Below are 21,234 nucleotides of genomic sequence, written 5' to 3' on the forward strand. Positions count from 1 at the left end.
TGTGACTAGCGCGGAGAGGCTCTTTCCATGCACCTGTATTTAAATGAAACAAAAAAGAATTTTGAAGATCGTACTAACCCCCGCATTCAAAAATTAACCTAATTTCAGGCCCACAATTTGTTTATATGACGCCTGGTCTGAACATGCGCAAGACGCTAAGTTCACGATAGGCATCATTTATATCAAGTCAAACGTAAGTTTGAAGTTAAGAGGAATTTCTGAATCGGGGAATTATAGTGAGACTCGAAGTTATGCGAAAACGTTTGCAGACAAGTGGATATGGCATCGACCCCGCCGCGCCTCTGCTGGCTCTTGGACTCTCTCTTTCTCTGTGACTTCGAGCAGACGCTCACTGAGGAGCTCGGACATGCTCAGGGTCACAAAGAACGTGAGTTTGCCTAGCTGCTCGATGAACGTGGACACGTCCTCCTTCTTCTTCGCCAAGTGCGTAGAATCCCAGCAGTACGCCATCCTCGACTGGTCAAGTGAACCTCCGAGGAACGCACTGTCCAAGTTCACGAATTTCTCGACGAAGATGCGCTGTCTTAAGAGCCTTTTTGTCAAAAGCCGGTGGGTGTGCACGGGGTGAGAAACTTGCTTTTGAATCGCTGTCTGTACGGACGCAACCACCACGCGGTGTTCATCAAACGTCATGCCCGGATCTTCTTACGTACTCCAGCTGGCTCTGCGCACGCGACATTCTGAAGCGACAGTCGGATGACGAAGCTCGAATGACGAGCGGGCCGCGACCACGCCAGTAACGCACACACGAGCTCATTCCCAGCACGTCAAGTTGGCAGGCATCACGAGCCCTACCAGCGAAGGATGCTTGATAGTTAGACAGACAAACTCGAAACGCACAAACTTCGCAAATAATTCTTCGCATTAACCTACTAAGGCCCAAGACAAATCTACCAGTTACCTTTGGTAGATTTTTTGTGTCAGATAACTTTTTCACATTGTAAATACACTGTGAAAATTTTGTGAGTGGCACTTTCTTCTTTGAAAAGCAACGATAGTGTACTTTATAAAGTATGCGGGGCCTTTACGGGAGCGAAACCATATGTAGTCGCGAAATGTATATGCTATAGCATGGAGCTTCCGAAAACAACAAAGGCTTACAGCGAAGGGTCAAACTAACTGTTGCGCAAGCCCGCATATGCTTCTCGTAGCAAAATTAGCAATTTAGTGGGAAGTAGTGTTTGTTATGAAGCTATTTTTACAGATCAAGTATGTAGCATGACTTCATCAACTAACGAGGAAGCGCTTTGGTGTTGCTTTCTGAGGCGCGAGCAACGGAAATATATTATTGAAGCAGATCTAGACCCAAGAATTGGCGATGAATACAGGCATTCAAAACTAAAGTATTCAGTGTTTGGTTTAGTAGTAATTGAAACATTCAAAAGAATTGTGACATCTCCTCCAATGAAAGGCTGTTCTTGCATTACAATCCTGTTGTATGATTGCTAGATGTAATTGTCGTTAGAATTTTCGGTCATTTCAAGAGGTGGGGTCTATGTCTGGTTGAGTATTTTGGCTGCCCTACGTTTACTGAATAACTCATCTCGATTGGCATAGGAATATACATTGGCTATGCTGTTTACAGTTACATCTCACTCATTTTCCAATTTTAATTAAAGGATGTGCGATGAGGTTTATTCTCGTTCACGACGTTGTGGAACGCTAGGCAAAACAAGGCACTGCAAGGGCTGTCCGAAGCACGGGGTCGCTCGAGATCACGGCACGGCCCTTCGTCTTTCTCTTCAGACGGCACATACACAGGGGCGCGTCTGCTTCATTACAATGCCCCGGGAGCTAAGCGTAGCCATCCTGGCGACTCAGGGCTCGGAGAAGATGAGCGGGTCGTAGTACGGTTTCAGGCGGTTGACATGTACTGTCTCTCGCCCACGACGACGCAGGTCTGGTGACACGGTGAGCGGCTCGACGATGTAGTTGACCGGTGAAGTGGCCTCGATTATACGGTATGGACCGTGATAACGCGCCAGGAGTTTGGAAGAAAGGCCAGGAATGTTGGCTGGTATCCAAAGCCACACAAGCGAACCAGGAATAAAGTTGGGTGGTGGTTGATGAGCACGGTCATGTCTTGTCTTTTGACGTTCTTGAGTCTCACTAGTCAGGGCACGTGCCAGCTGACGGCAATCTTCAGCATATTTGGCGACTTCGGAAAGCGGAGTATACTCTGTAGCGTCAGGTTGGTACGGCAGTATGGTGTCCAAAGGGCATGATGGCTCACGGCCATACACAAGGAAAAAGGGGGAAAAGCCGGTGGTCGCTTGCGTCGCGGTGTTGTACGCGAACGTAACAAAGGGGAGTACGGTGTCCCAGTTGGAGTGGTCGGATGAAATATACATCCGCAACATGTCGCCAAGTGTGCGATTGAAGCGCTCGGTAAGACCGTTGGTTTGGGGATGGTACGCGGTCGATTTGCGATGAATTATCCTGCACTCAGCGAGGAGGGCTTGGATGCCCTCCGACAGGAAGACACGGCCCCTATCACTCAGTAATTCTCGGGGAGCACCGTGGCGAAGGACAAAATTGCGAAGGATGAAAAAACCAACGTCACGGGCGGTCGCTGCTGGCAGTGCTGCAGTCTCAGCGTAGCGAGTAAGGTGATCTACGCCGACAATAATCCACCGATTTCCACGCCCGCTGCATGGAAACGGGCCGTAGAGGTCGATGCCGACGCGGTCGAACGGACGAGACGGGCATGGCAGCGGCTGCAACGGTCCTGTGAAACGCTGTGTAGGTGTTTTGCTTTGTTGGCATGTAGTGCAAGACTGAATGTACTTTTGCACAAAGTTGTACATGCCTCTCCAATAATAGCGCTGACGCAACCTTGTGTAAGTTTTGAGGACGCCGGCATGAGCGCTTAGGGGGTCAGCGTGAAAAGACGCGCAGACGTCAGAGCGCATATGACGAGGTATAGCGAGGAGCCATTTGCGTCCGTCGGGCATGTAGTTTCGGCGATATAGAATGTTGTCCCGCACTGAGAAGTGGGTTGCTTGGCGACGCAGTGCTCGTGTCGAAGGGACATCAGACGGAGCAGCAAGGTAGTCGAGTAACATTGCAAGGGATGGGTCCTTGCGCTGCTCTGTGAGCATGTCAGGGATGGTGAACGGTGACAGGGTGGACGAGGAAGCTGACAACGACGCCAAATCAGGCGTCAGTGGGGAGCGAGAGAGCGCATCAGCGTCGGAGTGCTTGCGACCAGAGCGGTACATGACGCGGATGTCGTACTCTTGCAAGCGAAGCGCCCAACGTCCCAAGCGTCCAGACGGGTCTTTCAAGGAAGAAAGCCAACAAAGGGCATGGTGGTCAGTAACAACGGCGAAAGAACGGCCGTAAAGGTATGGGCGAAACTTGCTTAATGCCCAGATGATCGCTAGACACTCCTTTTCTGTGACGGAGTAATTTAATTCTGCTTTCTTTAGAGTACGGCTCGCATAAGCGACGACGTATTCATCATAGCCAGCTTTCCGTTGCGCTAAGACCGCGCCAAGGCCAACTCCGCTGGCGTCAGTATGGACTTCCGTGGGAGCATCAGGGTCGTAGTGGCGAAGAATCGGTGGTGAGGTCAACAAGTGGCGCAATTGCTGAAATGCTGCATCACATTCAGGTGACCATGCTGCTATGCCGTTACTGGCGGAAAGTAAACTTGTCAAAGGCGCCATGATGGATGCGAAATTGCGTACGAAGCGACGAAAATAAGAACATAAGCCAATAAAACTTCGGAGGGTTTTGATAGACGTGGGCCTTGGGAACTCTGCAACAGCGCGGAGCTTGTCTGGATCCGGGAGGACGCCGTCTTTTGAGATAACGTGACCCAATATGGTTAGCTTGCTTGCAGCAAAGCGGCACTTTTTGAGGTTAAGCTGTAGACCGGCAGAGGCGAGACAGGTCAGAATGTCATGCAGGCGAGCGAGGTGCGTCGGAAAATCGGTTGAGAAGACGACGATGTCGTCGAGGTAACATAAACAGGTCTTCCATTTGTGGCCACGAAGGATGGTGTCGATCATACGCTCAAAAGTAGCAGGCGCGTTGCACAACCCGAAGGGCATGACGTTAAATTCGTAGAGGCCATCGGGTGTAACGAATGCGGTTTCGGTTTTCGCCAGTACCCGGAGCGCAGATCCAAGGAACTGAAGTATTCTGCGCCTTGTAAACAGTCGAGAGCGTCATCGATTCGAGGCAGAGGATAAACGTCTTTCCTCGTTATCTTGTTTAGGCGTCTGTAGTCGACACAAAAGCGAATGGAGCCATCTTTTTTCCTCACCAATACGACAGGTGAAGACCAAGGACTTTGAGAGGGACGGATGACTTTACGTTGGAGCATGTCGTCCACGTGCTCCGTGATGATTCGGCGATCTTCGGCAGAGACACGATACGGGCGCTGTCGCAAGGGGGAGTGGGAACCAGTGTCGATGATGTGAGAAACACCGGTGGCACGGCCCAGTGACGTCTGATGACAGTCGAAAGAAGAGACAAACTTGTGAAGGAGAGCGAGAAGTTGGCGGCGATGAGATGGGGAAAGTGCAGGGTCGATGGCTTTGTCAAAACCCACTGCAGGTGATGAGCCGGAGACCGAAGCGATGGCGTCAAGGTGACGGAGGGAGGCGGCAGGAACATCGAAGTCGTCGACGTAGTCGACCGCTTGAAAGTATCCTACCGTCTCTCCACGCAGTAGGCTGATCGGGTACTGGTAGTAGTTGGTGACCAGCATCACAGTTGAGCCAGAGGTTACAGTAAGCACGGCAAACGGAAGAACAATGCCCTTGCGTTGAGCAAACACATCGGACGGCGTGAACACTACGGTGGCGTCAGATGCGGAATCAGACGACAAGACAACAGCCATCGACGACTCAGGAGGTACGGTTGTGTCGGCATCAACAGTGAGTTTGTCGGCAAAGTGAGGAGAGCTGGTCGGCAGTGATTCACATAGTGGTAAAAGCGACACTTCTGCACGTGAACAGTCAATGACAGCATGATGACGTGACAGGAAATCCCAACCAATGATGAGGTCGTGAGAGCACGATGGTAGCACGAAACACTCGATTATGTACAGAACGTCGTTGATGACGACACGGGCCGTGCATACAGCTGAAGGGTGGATTCGCTGCGCGCTGGCAGTGGCGAGCACCAGGCCAGAGCGAGCTGTAGTCACTTTTCGTAGCTTGCGGCAAAGGCCCTCGTGAATGACGGAAACGGCTGCTCCGGTATCGACTAGTGCCACTGCTGGTACTCCCTCTACAAAAACGGTAATTACATTTTGCGGCGAAGATTGAGGTCTTGAGAAAATCAACGTATTTGCAGTTCTTGCCTCAGGAACTGCAGCAGTCAGTTTCCCTCTTCAGTGGGAACTCGATGACGCAGGGGCGAAATCGAACGCCGACGAGGGGAAGGGGAACGCCGAGTTTCCAACCGGCGATCAGTGTCGAGACGTCGCGGTGATAATGGAGGCGTGGCGGCGTATTGTGGTGCGTAGCGGGGCCTGTCAAAGCTGGTACACGCAGTTGAGGCGCGGCGGCGACAGAAGCGTGCCACATGGCCAGCAATGCCGCAGGCGAAGCAGATAGGCCGGTTGTCTTGAGTGCGCCACGTCTCGGTGGGACGAAAAAAGTGTGGTGACGGTCGGGCAACTTGAAATGAAGCCGGATTCATGGGCGATGGAAAGGAAGCGGTCTGCGCAGGTGGCCGTGCAACCACGGCTGCATAACTGAGCGGCAGCGACGTAGGGTGGTTGGCAAAGTTGGTATGGGCCAGCGGCACACTCATAGGGTTGGGTGGGGGGGTTGTAGGAGCTGCAGGAAGCGCTTCAGATATGTGATTTCGGATGGCTTCCTGCAGCGTTGGAGGCAAAGCTGCCGTAGGTGCGTCACTGTGAGGCAGCAGCGAGAGCTGCCTGGCCACCTCTTCACGGATAAAATCTTTGATATGCTGCGAGAGGGTCGAGTTGGTGAATTCGGTAGAAACCGCGATGCTGGAGACGGAATCGGCGTGCTGGATGTTCTGGCGGGCGATGGAACGTTGGCGGCGCAGCTCGTCAAAGCTCTGGCAGAGGTTAATGAGGACGGATACGCTAGTTGGGCCTTTGGCCAGCAACATCTGGAATGCGCTGTCCTCGATGCCCTTGAGGATGTGTTTGATCTTGTTATCCTCTGACATGCTGGGATTGACCCGCTTGCACAAATCGAGAACATCCTCGATGTAGCTGGGGAATGTTTCTCCAGGCTGCTGTGCGCGCTGGCGTAGACGCTGTTCAGCGCGTAGCGTACGCACAGCTGGGCGATCAAACACTTCGGCAAACAGAGTCTTAAAGGCGGACCAGCTTGCAAAGTCTGATTCGTGGTTGAAGAACCAAAGTTTGGCTACGTCGGCGAGGTAGAACGGCACGTTGGTCAGCTTAGACTGGTCATCCCATCGGTTATGGGCACTTACACGTTCGTACGATGAGAGCCAGTCTTCCACGTCGTGTTCGGCGGTCCCACTGAAAATGGGTGGGTCGCGCTGACGAGGGACGCCGGCGCAGATGACAGTGGCAGCCGGTGGGGCGGGCAACGAGGTGGCGGGATCAGGCATAGTGGAAGGCGATCGTGTTGGCAGGGTTCGAGTGCGGAGCTCCAGGACGAGGCGAAGGATCTCAGCAACCTGCACCAAATGCGATGAGGTTTATTCTCGTTCACGACGTTGTGGAACGCTAGGCAAAACAAGGCACTGCAAGGGCTGTCCGAAGCACGGGGTCGCTCGAGATCACGGCACGGCCCTTCGTCTTTCTCTTCAGACGGCACATACACAGGGGCGCGTCTGCTTCATTACAGATGCATGAATCCTCTATCGTTTTACATATTTTTCATATGACGTCTAAATGATTTACATTTATCCAATTTACTCTAACACTGCTCGCTATATTATTCAATGAGATGGCAAGATCATCGTCATCTTTGTTGGCAGCAAGCAAGGGACGAGGAAGAATAATAGCAATGTTGATGTAATTCTAAACATATTGCCACGTTCTAGTGCCGGTGAAGAAGGCAGCAAAACTGCGATTAACTAAACTAGCACTTGGTTGGGCGAACTTGTGCCCTCAAAACAGGCTACACTCAAAGAACAAAGATAGCGACGAACACAGTCGCGATCGTTGAAAATCTGATCAGCGGATCAAGCACGTCGGCTTTTATACATCAGTCGTCGAACGTTCCAGAGCAATCGCCAGGACCCGCGTGTATTCCACAAAGTTCTACAGTATTCGCGTCGCGCATACATGCAATCAGATTGCACAAGTTCGTTGAGAGAGATCGGGTGGAACTATCGATAACATTCCAGAAACTTTCGCTACATGCGGGCGCATCCTGCGCTGTGCGATAACATTTGTTAGGCGGTGACAAGTGGTCACCCGAAAGAGATAAACAAGTACGTGTGCAAATACCCCCTCTTAGAAAGCATCCACCCGATGATGCAAACGAAAGTAATGAACAAGAACACTCGCACCAGAGAAACAACAAGATAAGGAAGTTCATCAGCGGGCGTAAAAGGGCTTAAGACGCACCACGTGGACCACTTCAGATGGTGAGTGGCGCCGCTGTGAATGCGAAATGCCATCTGGCACGACTTCATAGTCCAATTTGCCAATACGTTGGATGATCTTGTAGGGTCCGAAATGGCGTCGCAATAATTCCTCACTGAGTCCGCGTCGGCGTATCGGGGTCCAAACCCAAACACGGTCGCCGGGCTGGTGCTCGACGTTGCGTAGTCAGAGGTTGTAGTGTCGGCTGTCGCTACGCTGCTGGTTCTTGATCCGTAGGCGGGCGAGCTGCGGGCTTTTTCGGCGCGCTGGAAGTAGGTAGCGACGTAAAGATTCTCTTCGTCAGTGACGTGCGGCAGCATGGCGTCGAGCGTCGTCGTCGGGTTCCTGCCGTAAACCAACTTGAATGGCGTGATCTGTGTGATTTCTCGCAACGCCGTGTTGTAAGCGAAGGTTACATACGGCAGGACGGCATCCCAGGTCTTGTGTTCGACGTCGTCATACATTGCTAGCATGTCAGCATAAATATATGTATTGCATATGAAATGTCATGCGTTCATCTTTTAGAGAATTTTTTTCTTAAATTTAACCAAAACTTCAGTTTCGAGAAGCGTATGCTACGCTTGACAAAAGATAAGTACGTTGTACGTAGAGTAGCACCTGTAATGTTCAGCACTTTTCCAACTTTGGCGATGAATAAATCAAACACATCATGCAACTGACAAAATCTTATGATGCGGTAGCCTTTGCAGCACGGTTCATAGCAAAATCGCGTACAAAGGAACACAGTGTATTTCGTCCTTAATTAGTTAAAATTTAAATGTTAATTTTTTTAAATGTAGGATGCGAGTTAAGGTGTAACAATATTACCGTGCCAAGGACTGGAACCTGGGTTATTGCAGCCACAAATCAAGCTACTAACCACTCTACGATCAGGGCGCACCAATGTTATTTGTTTTTCTTTTTTGCCATTCTTTGTCAACAGAAACAAACACACAGATGGCGTAAGGATGATATGTACAGTGGTCTGGTGATAAAAACGCCTATGGTCAATTGGGGGCATACATTGTAGAAAGCGCTTTAGACAGACGGATTCATCTAACGTTGCCCATTCAGGCTTATCAAGTAGTGCATTTCAAGCCTCGCGCAAAAACAAAATAGTTTCAGGAAAAATGTACGTTAGCTGGGCGAATAAACAGTATTTCATGCCTGACGTCAATGCGTGTTTTCCACAGGCTGTATAAAATCAGCCCCATAAGCATATCAGGAGGAGCACTATCTTCGCTGGCAATTGGAAGGCAACGGATGCCGTGCGGTGCGGTAGGTAACTCCTTTTTCAGTGTACGTTGCAGAATGTCCCACAAAAAAAGTGCGTTCGAGCAATCCAAAAATATGCGTTCAATCGTCTCGGGTTTTCTACACCTGTTCCAATTGATCGACCATGCCACAAATAGGCCTTTTTATGTACCCCAGGTTTGGCGGGCAGAGTTCCAGCATGCTATTGGAAGAAAAAAGTTATGACCCCAGATCGCAATGGCCTTCGTTTCACTCGCTTCAATACTTCTTCTCCTGTGCAGGGCGAATACAAAGCAACAGGCATACAAACGTCAACTAGGTCCTTATACAATTTTTTCCTTCCGCAAATAGCAAGATAATCAAATGAAAATCGAGCATGCAAGAATTCCACGGACCAAGCTGCATCTCGTAAAAGGTAGCGGAGACTTGCACCATTTGCCGTTCTTGATGGTATGATAAACTGGGGTAACACACTTCGTAAACCTAGCTGGCACACTGTTCGCAAAAAGGGATTTTTGTGATCTCGCAGGAAAAGAAATCTTGAGACAACTTGCCTCAAAAACAAATGCGCCAAGCCAAGGCGCCTTGACTTCACCGATCGAAATAAATTTGTGTGGTTCGTTCACTCCCACGTGGATCCCCATATAAAAACAGCGCATGCTTGGTGCATTTCTTCGATGGTCATTCTTGACGCGCACAGTGCTTGCAGCACGTACCAGATTTTCGCAAAAAATAAAAAAATTGCATACGGCTGATCGCGCGAAAATTGATAAATTTCTACCGCCAAACTTTGTTGTTTTAACTCTAACTTGCTCTGCTTCCTCTTGCCAATAGTCTTTCGTATCACGATAATATTGCAGAGGTACCTCAAGGTACCGTGAGGGTTCGTGGTCCACTGCATATTTTCAAAAAATTCTGTTTTCTGGTTCCAATTGCCATGCCAGATTCCCAATGACTTCCTCCAGTTTATCGCACTTCCGGTGACCCTGAAGAATCTGTTGACCATTTCTACTGCGTTAGAGATGCTTTGCTTGTCTCGACAGAATACGGTGATATCGTCCGCGTGCGCCAAGCTATTTACTTCTCTGGAGGCCAATGCGAATCATCTTATTATATTACTACTAATAACCTTCAAGCAAAATGGTTCAACGTATATTGCAAAAAGTAAATACGATAAGGCGCATCCTTGGCGGAGTGATGACTTCACTTCTATCACATACGTTGGCTCTACTATTAGTTTCGCAGATACGCCCGCATAGCACATTTTAACACCTTGCAAAAGGACAGAACCCCTCTTGGAATGTTTTAAAACAATAAAGAGTATTTCGTATGACACACCGTCAAACGCTTTTTCAAGGTCAATTCGCAGCAGTGCTATCTTTTCTGAGAAGGCGTCACAACTTTTCAATATTTTTCTCGCTACGTGTATACTGCTGACAATAGATCGTCCTCTCATGCCTACTAATTGTATCACATTTTGGAGCCTCCGTGCAAGAACTTTCGCACATATTTTGTAATGTGTGTTTGTGAGCCTTATCGCGCGGTACGCCCTTCTCGACAGTAATACATGATGGTCTTCTGACTTCGATATCGGCCCTGTGTGACTGACGAAAATAAGGGGATAGGACGCAGTTCTCATACGCTACCACAATTACTTGATGTACGGCTGTGACTATGTCTTGCTTAAAAGCTTGGTAGAAAGCGGCGCTGAAACCGTCGGACCCTGGCGTTTTTCCGGAACTAAGTGCGTTGATCGCCCTTTCGATTTCTTCCAGAGTGATTCGTTCTTCAAGCGTTTCGTTACTCACTCTCAAGGCTTGGCAATAGCGGCAGAAATTCAGTGTCAAATCCTTAATTGCAAATGCGTTCTTGCCCTCGCACTTCGCAGTATGCTCATAAAAAGCCTGCCATATTGTTTCTTTACCTCGTACAACCCCACTGCCGTATGTTACAGCTTTTATCTCATTCCGCGAGGCATAAGATCTTTCGCCCCCGAGTGAGTGCTTCGTGGGCTGTTCATCGCACCCTAACTTTCCTGCGCGTGCGCGTACGACCGACCCTTTGTATCTTTCAGCTTCGACTAGTTTTAACTGGGATTTAATTTCTTTTGTTTCGTTCGTACAATTTCCAGGGCTGACATTTTCTACAACTAAACAAAAAATTAAATTATTTCGCATTTCTAATTCTTTTTTCTTTTCCTCTCGGCTCAATGCACCGGACCTCCAATGACCAGCATTTTAACATGTTTGAAATTCTCCCACGCTTCTGCATTACTTTTGCGTTCTGTCTCGAACCATCCATGAAGGCTATCATTAACACCGATCAGAAATAATTCATCTTGTAGGAGCTTAACGTTGAATTTCCACAACGCCGAGTTAAAACCGGTGGGCGTTTTCGGACAAACCTAAAGGTTGACTAAGCTGTGGTCGGTGAAGGAAACATGATTCACTTCACATAGAAAACACACTGGTATTCGATCCGGTAAAACGTAGGCGCGATCCAACTTGGCATGACTATTTCACTGATAGTGGGTGAATGGTGGCGTCGCTGCATTGGACATCGGATCCCCAACATCATCATAATTGTATTTTTCTATCGCTACGTTGAAAGACTGCACATCTGCATCACGAATAGGTGGGCTTCTAACTCTGTCTTTTACATTACAGACGCAATTGAAATCACCCATCATCACATCATTTCGATCACACTGCAAATGGCTTTCAACACTTTCAACGAAAATCTTGCGGTCATTCACCTTGTTAGGCACATACAAGCAAATAACCCGCCACTTTAACTCACCAAAGCATAAATTGCAAACAATGGGCCGACCACTGTCATCTGCGTACACAGTTTCTAGAGAGGCCTAAAGCACTTCTGAGAAAAAGCACACAACCACCTGAAGTACCGCCTGCGTACGAAACACACACGCAGAAACGTGACCTAAATAAATGCAACATTTGATCCGTCCCTTCTTCGCTATCGACATTTTTTTCTTGTACAGTGATTACGTCAAGGTTATTTTTCATGAACACGCGACAAAGCTGATATTCTTGCGCCTTCCCGCAGGGCTTCGAACATTAATTATGCCACATCCTAACGCTGTGTACAGACGTATTTCCATGGTAATGTGAGAAGGTGGGTTAGACCTAAGTCCTTCTTAAAAAGACTACATGCCATAACTGACACTCACTTCGTTCACATGTGACGTCAGTCTTTGCATGCACCTTCGTCGGATTCAACGCTTCTTTGTCTGCCTTCCCCCTCACCTCCCCTTCCCCACCGCAGTACGCACACATACTGCGAACAATTGCTGCGGCCTCACGTCGGTCCCGATGCTGGCCCTTTCTTGCCCGCTCGGATATTAGGCGTCGGCTTGAAGCTCGTACGGCGGCCACTCGGTGCTTTCGTAAGCGGTTCTTCGTGGCTTGCTCCACTTGATCCATCGTCTCTTTTCTAGGCAGGTACGGGCGGACGATTTACCGGTCCCGCTCCTTTGAGCGGCTCCATCTGGTCCATGGGACTTGGATAGTGTCCGAGCGATTCCGCAGGCTCATTGATTGTCTTGTTTTTGTCATTCTTTTCCACGAGATGCTCTTTATCTTCAGCTCGAGCGGGCTTCTACTCCAATTCTTTGGTGTCCGCTTTCTTCTCTCGTTCACGGCTGCTGTCCTTTGGATCAGGAAGTTGCACCAGGCCACCCCTTCGAGCCGCCTCTTCAGCATCGAATGCGCCCATAGTGAGCTCTTCGATGACTTCTTGACTTTTGGAAGGTCCCGCCACATTAGCGTGCATTCGCACGAGCTTTCGTCGTGCCCGAAGCGTCGACACAAAGCACAGCGTGGCACGCGACACTCTAGCCTGATATGACCTCTGCGGTTACAGCTCAGGCAGGGCGGGGCACGCCCAGGCGCAACCAGCAGTGTCATGATGCCGGCAATCCAAACTTGATGCGGGAGGTCATCTATGGTAACTCCGGGTTTCAAATTCATCGATATGGTGCGGGTTGACGAACCTTTATCGGTGATGCCTTGCACGCGCCAGCGTTTTTTGAAGTCCTCCGTAACCTTCCCAAAAGGCGCGAGCGTGGCGCGGACGTCCTCATCTTGCACGCTGTGAAGGAGCCAGTAGAGCTTGAGTGGCACAGGGCTGGGTAAACCAAAAGGTGGCGACGCTCCTTAACCCTTATGTCAACGAGGGCCATCATTTTATTCATTGCATCTGTGCTTCTGAAAGTAACTGCCCTCACGTAGTTCATCTGGAAAGCCCCCAAGGCGTCAACCTCGGGAAGCAGTCCCAGACGAAGCAGCGTGTCTCGAAAATCTTCAACTCGGCAGGGCCTTGCCTTCACGTCTGCATGAAGAAAGAGCGTGTTGGCGATGCATGGTTCTGTAGGCAGAGGCGGCAAAATGAGTAGGTAGTCCTGGCAATCCATGGCAGCATTCCTCTAACCGCGGCTCCGCTGTGCCGCAAACGCCACCCCAACGGAGTAAAGCATTCTGCATCCGCACCGAACGGTAGCCGGACGCAGAATCACGGCAGACCGAAGGAAGAGAAATAGAAGAAACACCACAGCATGTTTACACGACGAAACGAATTGGTTACGCCTGTGAGGTGTGTGACGAGCGCCCAGATGTGACTCCCTTAACCCGCATTTAAATGAAATAAAACAATATATATATATATATATATATATATATATATATATATATATATTGCAGAGACAAGAATTTCAACCTCGTTTATTGCAGCGACAACGCTACGTAGTAACCCCGATACGATCACGGCACACCGAAGGAAGGGAATCGGAAGAAACACCACAGCGTGTTCTCACAGCGAAACGGGTTGGTTACGCTTTTTTTCTTTATTGCTTGGAAAGTACATACAAATATTGTCAAATAAAAACGAGTGTAAAACGTCTACTCGTTAGTAAGACTGAGGTGTCATATTGAAATCGCTTCATCGAAGCCAAACTGCCGAACATTGAAAGCCAGTTTTGTGCATCACTTAGCCGTTTCAACACATCGCGTGTATAAATAACACTCTCAACAAAATAATACATTGCTGACCTCCCATGAACATCAACACTGCGTACAGCCATTCGAGTTTGCCACACGCTTTGCATACAAAATATCATTAACATGCCTACAGGCACGCCGTCAGGTTCAGCAAATGGCAAAAACTTTATTCCGAGCACAGTGATCGGGTGCTCCTTTTTAAAGTTCTTTGCAGGATGTCCCAAAGAAAGCGGGCATCATGGCATTCACGAAAAATATGTTCAACCGTTTCTTTCTTGTTACATAAAAAAGAGTTGACTGACCATGGGACTAACAAAACAAACCCTTACTTCTTAGCGATGGCTTAAGAGGCAGTGTGCCAGTATGCAGCTTGAAAAAGAATGATTTTGCGTTAGCTCGTACAAGCATATTTTTCACTCGTTTGAAAACATCTCGTTCACGCCCTAAGTAACACATAGGACACACTGTCATTGGCAGAAAAACTTCAAAAAGATCCTTATATAATTTTTTTCCGTGACACTGCAACCAAGTAGTCTCTCAAAAACCGAGCTTTTAGAGGACGTATTGCCATGAAAACTTCACGCAGAAAGCCCATTAGTGCCATGGGTTTGATTGCGTGCTACGGTACAACAAAATCGGGTAAAGCGTCGCACAGTCGCACTTGGATCACCATCCGCAGAAACCCATCGCTTTGGTCATGAAAGAAAATGAATCTCGACACAAGTTGCTTGAAAAACAAATGCGTTAAACCAAGTCTACCGTCGGAAAAAAAAATTGGCAGAAACACCTTTACTTAGTATCAAAGAAAAATTAGCTAAGACTATTGATAGCAAGGTGTTCACCGTAGGAATTTTTTTCGACTTCCGAAAAGCATTTGAATGATGATATATGATATGACATACTGTTTGAAAAATTACGGCATTCGAGGAGTAGCTCTACAATTATTACGCAGTTATTTAACAGACAGGCTGCTGTATACGTCTAATTCACGGGTATAAATCTCAGTTACAGCCTTTGAAAGCCGGTGTACCACAAGGTTCTAGACTCGGTCCACTATCTTCTATTTTCTATATAAATGGTATCGTGCCGGTACCACAAACTTGCTCTATAGTTTTGTATGCGGTTGATACCAGCTTCTTTTTCTCTGGTATTCGTTTAAGAGATTTAGAAAAGGCAGTGAACGAGTGGTTGATCGCGCTTTCATACTGGCTTGAATGTAACCAGCCAGAATTAAACGTTAGTAAAGGTAAATATATTTTACTCAAAGGCAGATATAAGCGCGAAGAATACAGCATTTAAGTAAGTAAGTGCTTTATTTCCCACATACAACATACATTTGAATATAAACAGATTTTGAGGAAAAAAGCTGCGGCAGCAGCTTGACTAAGTCCTAAAACCTATTTTATGGCAGCAGCAGGGGGAACAACAGTGCATGTGGGAATAACAATAAAGCAGAATAAAACGAATAAAATAACGCAAAAGAAACCAACACGGAAATTGATAAACCAAAGCGAGTTACTTAGCTTGCATATTAAGAAATCAGCAGTATGGAGAGAAACGAAAAAAAAAAGCGACACTCAGATCAGTCACTCAGATTAGCTACGCATACTAACAACAGATGACGTTGCAAAAGTAATATTGTGATCTACAAGTACAGAGTTTTAAGCATAAAACCAGCTTTAGCAGCAATACTAATTATACAGACTAGTTAACGAAGACTGTAAAACATCGATATCATCTTCGATCAGTGTGTAAACACGACAGGCAGCGTATAAGCAATCATTTGCTTTCCATAATTAGTGCGCGGGTGCGTTGCGTACCTACATTCCGGAGGTCATGTTTGATAATGGCATTTGTTCTGTTTAAGGTTAGCTATGGAACGGATATAACAATTATTCGATTTACACTCCCTAACGTATGCATGGACTAACCTGTGAGTATAAATTATGCGCTTTGTGTATTTTCAGTTCTTGGAAAACAAGTTCACTTGGGTAGTGCCATGATACATCACATATCACACGGATAATTTTTTTCTGAATGATGAATAATCTACCTATATTTGTGACAGATGTGGTACCCCAGACAAGGCAGTAATAGTTCAGATGACTGATGAAAAGGGAGTTATATATAAGCATTTTTACAAGGAATGAAAGGTGCCTAAGGGAGAAAACAAGTCCAACTATCTGTGAAAAAAAAAAAAAAAACGTACAGCGCGAAGGACAAGGACTGCGAAGACGACATACACAGCGCTGTGAAAGGGCCCATTGTACTAGAAATGAAGTGCGGTCACCCTATCTGTGAAAGTTTAGTCACAAGTGATAATATGTGGCTATCCCATGACATATCGTGGTTGAAAATGATCCCTAGGCTCTTAACTGAGCTCACTAGCTCAATTTTCTCCGAATTAAGTGTGATGCCAGCAGGCAGCGTAGCGTTTTTGTTCTTGGCTTGGAATAATATGGCTTTAGGTTTAGTAGTGGTAATTATGAGACAATTTTTAACGGACCACACATGTAGTTTGTCTAGTACTGCATTAGCAGTCTTTAACAAGTCCGAGGTATGATGAGACGAAAACAGTAGTGTGGTCTCGTCAGCATAGATGATATATTTGGCGTCATTGTCAATATTGACAATATCTTTAACGTAGATATTGAAAAGGAGAGGGCCAAGTAGGCTCCCTTGCGGCCCTCCTATCCTTCTGTTCCTTAACTGAGAGGAGAGGTTATTTAAATGTGTAAGCTGAACTCTGGAGTTTAGATAGGATCTAATTAAGGGCGACGCCGCGAATTCCACAGGTAAACAATTTATTGAGTAGAAGTTCATGATTATTGCAGTCGAAAGCTTTCGTAAAATCTATTAACACTGCAAGTGTGAGCAAGTGCTCTTCGATGTTTTTGAGAATAAATTCTTTTTGATCCAACAAGGCAAGCTGTGTTGACCGGTTTTTACAGAAGGCGTACTGACAGTCACTTCAGAGGTTCTTATTTTCCAGAAATGTAGAAAGACGTTTAAATATAACCTTCTCCAGGCCTTTTGAGAAGACTGGCAAAATGGATATGGGCCTGTAATTTGTCGTAAGAGTCCTCTCACCACGCTTGAATAAAGGGACTACTTTAGCGACTTGCATTTTATGCGGGAAGACTCCGGCATCCAATCATAAGTTGTATATGTATACCAGAAATGGGGCAACAATGTCTATGGCATACTTAAGTGGCTTTATCTGCAGATTATCTACATCCAGGCTACGGCTGTTACTCAGCTCAGAAAAAAAGGCATATTAACTCTGATTCATTGGTCGGGTGCAGGAAGATCGCGTCTGCAACACTTGTTCTTATGAAATCACAGGCACATGTGCATACGGGATTATTATTGTTACTGACTAGAAAATCATTGAATGCATCAGGTAGTGACTCATCGGTTATTCGAACACCATTACTGACAATGTGCATAGGTGACTGGGAAAAAGATGTGTGGTTGCGCAGTAGATTCAACTGTTTCCACATCATCCGGCTGTCACATTCACAAGAGGTAAACAAGTCAGTATGATAATGGTTTTTCGCGTTGCTCAGCTCGTTTGTGAGACGATTGCGAAAACATTTAAACTTGGTCGAGTCGTTTGGATCTCGTGACTTGGTAAACTTATCATAAAGGCAATTTTTTTTTCTTCATTGATTGAGAAGATTGTTTGTGACCCACAGCTTGCGTATCCTGGAAGGTTGTTTTTTCATAATAGTAAAGGGGAAATATTTGTGATAGCATAAGGAAAATAGCCTCAGGAAACATTCACATGTGACATCAGGTATTTGCGTGGCATGAACATCCGTCCAGTCCATGCTTCTTAATTCGACTCGGAAATTTACTAACGCATTCTGCATAATCGCTTGTATGAAGGTATCAGTAGCAGTCGATCGTTGACATGCATGATTCAGACTCAGAAATATGGGCATATGGTCACTAAGGCCACAGGAAAGCACCCCCGATTTTGATATGAAGTGCTGTGCCACACGTGTCAAACATGATTCGTTCTTTTTATGTTACGTCATAGGCAAGCAGCCTATATATCTAGATCGCTGTCGCTGAAATAAAACAGTGCGGTACGTGCTCTTGGATCGTCTCCGTCACTCTGCCACCCGCTACAACAGATTTAATCTTACTTAAGGCAATTTTTGTAAAGAATAGGTCGATACACGTAGATGTATTATGAGTAGTTCTGGTAGGTGATGATATAACATTGAAGCAACCATGTGCGTGTATAACTGCCTCAAAATTTCACTTCATTGGATTGTCGAGCATCATATTGATATTGAAATTACCACCCAACACGAGTTTACATTGCAGTTCACCCACATAACGGAAGAACTTTTCAAGAAACTGGAAGAAATGGTCTAAATTACCCCTTGGTGGACGGTAGAAAACTAAGTAGACAGTTCGAGCACTCAGGACTGATAGGACTTCATTGTCATCAGTAATACAGCAAAATTCATTGATGCACTTTGCATCAATGTTATCACGGACAAGCACACTGACACCACCGCCTCGCGACGTTTCTGTTTTTAGTAAAGCATAAATAGTTAGGCAGTTGCCATACGACTGAGTGCTGGTCATACCACGTTTCAGACGGCATAATGACATCAAACTGAAAGGTCAAGCTGCTGAAAAAAAGGTCGACCATGTCATGCTTGTTTCGCAGTGACTGGCAGTTGAGATGGAAGCATCGAGTGGATTTTTTATGATCTGGTCCAACAAAATGCAAAAGATCAGACGGGGATAACGAGTCAACAGAAGCCATGTAAAAACGGAAAACCGCAGGGACAGCCCCTCATTTCAGTATCACACTTTCAGCTTCTCGATATCGGTTGCGGTCTTGATTACATGCACATGGGCGTGTTCTGCTTTCCGGACTAATATTCTTCCGTTGCGATGCCACACAAGTTTGAAATTGTTTACGTGTGCCCATTCCTTTGGAACTTTGAGCAACGATCTGTTATACCCGGTTAGGTTTTCGGATATGTAGGCGTCATGTTTTACCCTTGATATAACTTTTTTTTTCAAATCATTTATTTCTCGTCGACTGTCACGTGAAGCGAACGAGCACAGCTGGTGTCTTATCTTTTTGTGAAGGAAGACGGTGAACGGCGGAGACGGTCTGCTCGTTAAGAGGATCAAGTTCCAGTTTGGCAGCAAGGGCGTTTATTCGCGTCCTGAGGCATTGATTCTCATGTTTAGCCAGCCCATGAATTTCAAGGTTCAGCTTTCGACTGTGGCATTGAAGGTCATTTACAGCCGCAGACACTCTCCTGAGTTCAACGTCTGTTCTAACTTTTTCAAATTTCGAAACTCTGTTCGTTAGTTGCTTAATTTCGCCTGAGTGCTCTGCGACAGTGGCGAGTACCGTGTCATACTGGGCTGACATGTGCTTTATTAAAGCCTCCATATCATTTACAGTGTTCTCCAGAGGAAGCAGCCCATTTAATTTCCCCTTAATGTCGAGCAGAAGCGCCGTGACAGTGCTGTCATCGGATTCCCTAGAGCCGGGCAGAGTTGTCTTGGTTTTACGGCACATCGTACATTTCCAAGGCTGTTTATAGTCGTCCCCTTTAGATTTATATCTAGATTTTGGCACGCCAGAACAGGAACCTAGGTGACACTGCCCCAAACACTCACTGCATATTAATGGTCGACAGTCAGCTTCTATAGCCTTTTCACACTTTACACAATCGCTAACACTTATATCGCTCATTGCAGATTACATCCACCGGTACCTGAACGCCAACCAAAGCAACGCAGTGCTTATTCGACAAAAAGCAAAAACAGGAACAAAGAAGGAACAGAAAAAGTGTCATGAATTACAACGACACATTAGTTAAAAAGCAGCAAGAGTAGCAGCAGCTGCGGCGAAAGACATGTCTATCAATACGTAGATGACAGGGAGGCAACGATAACCAACCTGCAAAAATTCCAAAAGGTAGTGTTGGAAGGCATCTGCGTTCTACCGCCGCTGCTACCAATTGAATAGGGGGTCAGCAGTGGTTTCTTCTTTTGTAGCTGTCGGTGGCCCCCTTGTAGCTTTTGGACGATGACGTAACACATGGCGGTCATCATGAACGCATGCAGTAGTGATTAGGTGGTCAGGTCTTTGCACGTGTAGCGATGGAGACCGATGATACCTTGCGCAGCAGGATGACACCAGGTCAGGCTACGCAACTGCAAAAAGTCCAAAAGGAAGTGTTGGAAGGCGTCTGCGTTTCACCACCGCTGCTGCCAAGTTCTGTTCGATTTAAAGATAATGACATTGAGCGTGTCCCTTTGTTTAAATTCTTAGGTGTACTTTTTTATGAAAACCTCAGTTGGACACCGCAAATCAACAAAGTATATACCAGTAGGTCTGGATCAGTCTCTGTCTTATATAAACTTAGGTCTCTGGTACCAAACTGGCTATAGCTCCAGTTATAGTATTCACTAGTTCATTCTCATCTGCATGATTGTCCCTTAATCTGTCGTACGACTTCAAAAACGAACCTTGAAAGGTTAAAAATTGTACGATAGAGAGCTGTTCGCTGCATAGAAAATCTGGAACCAACTGAACACACTGCGCCATTTTTAAACAAGCTTAAATTGCTGACTGTTTACCAACACTACAACCTTAAGCTCGTCTTGTAAATTCGCAAGGAAATTGGAACTGAAGTAAGTTGTTATATGGCTCAGTGCTATCGTACTAATGTTTCCTATGATCTCCGACATGAGTGACTTAGAATACTGTTATTCAGAACCAGTTACGGAAATCAAACATTGCTCTACCTTATACCTAACATTCTCTGCAAGAATAGTTATATCGACGAATTTATTTAAAAATGTATTTCTACACACAGTTTAAAGAAAAATATTACAATATACTTACTGTCTGGTACTGCGTCCTAAACAAGTTCTTGAGTTAAACAATAGTTTTTTATTGTTATATAATATTTGTACTCTGCTTCATTTTCTAACAGTTATACATTGCTAGGAATGGTTATGTTACATTTTTTGTAACACTTGCACAATCTCGTACCCTTTAGTATGTTGCCAGTTACGTACGCGTTTGTTCTTGTCATGGGTTATTGCTGTTGCATTATTGTGTGATTCTGTTACTCAATTTAAGATGCTTAATCGCGCAGTTACTTCTGTTCCTGAATAAAAAAAATTTGTGGTGCTCTAATGTACAAAGCCATTGTTCTTCTTTTTTTATTCTCACTGCTTCTGAACAACTGTATGGGTGGAGGGACCTTAGTCAGGCAGAGTTCATCTGCCGTTAGTCCTTTCAACCCAGCCAATGTATGTCTCAATGAAACTGAAACTGAAACACTTGAACTTTGGCAGGCGGAGGCGCAGAAGCTGGCACGTTCT

This window comes from Dermacentor albipictus, chromosome 1 (genome assembly GCF_038994185.2).
Source record: "Dermacentor albipictus isolate Rhodes 1998 colony chromosome 1, USDA_Dalb.pri_finalv2, whole genome shotgun sequence".
NCBI lineage: Eukaryota > Metazoa > Arthropoda > Arachnida > Ixodida > Ixodidae > Dermacentor > Dermacentor albipictus.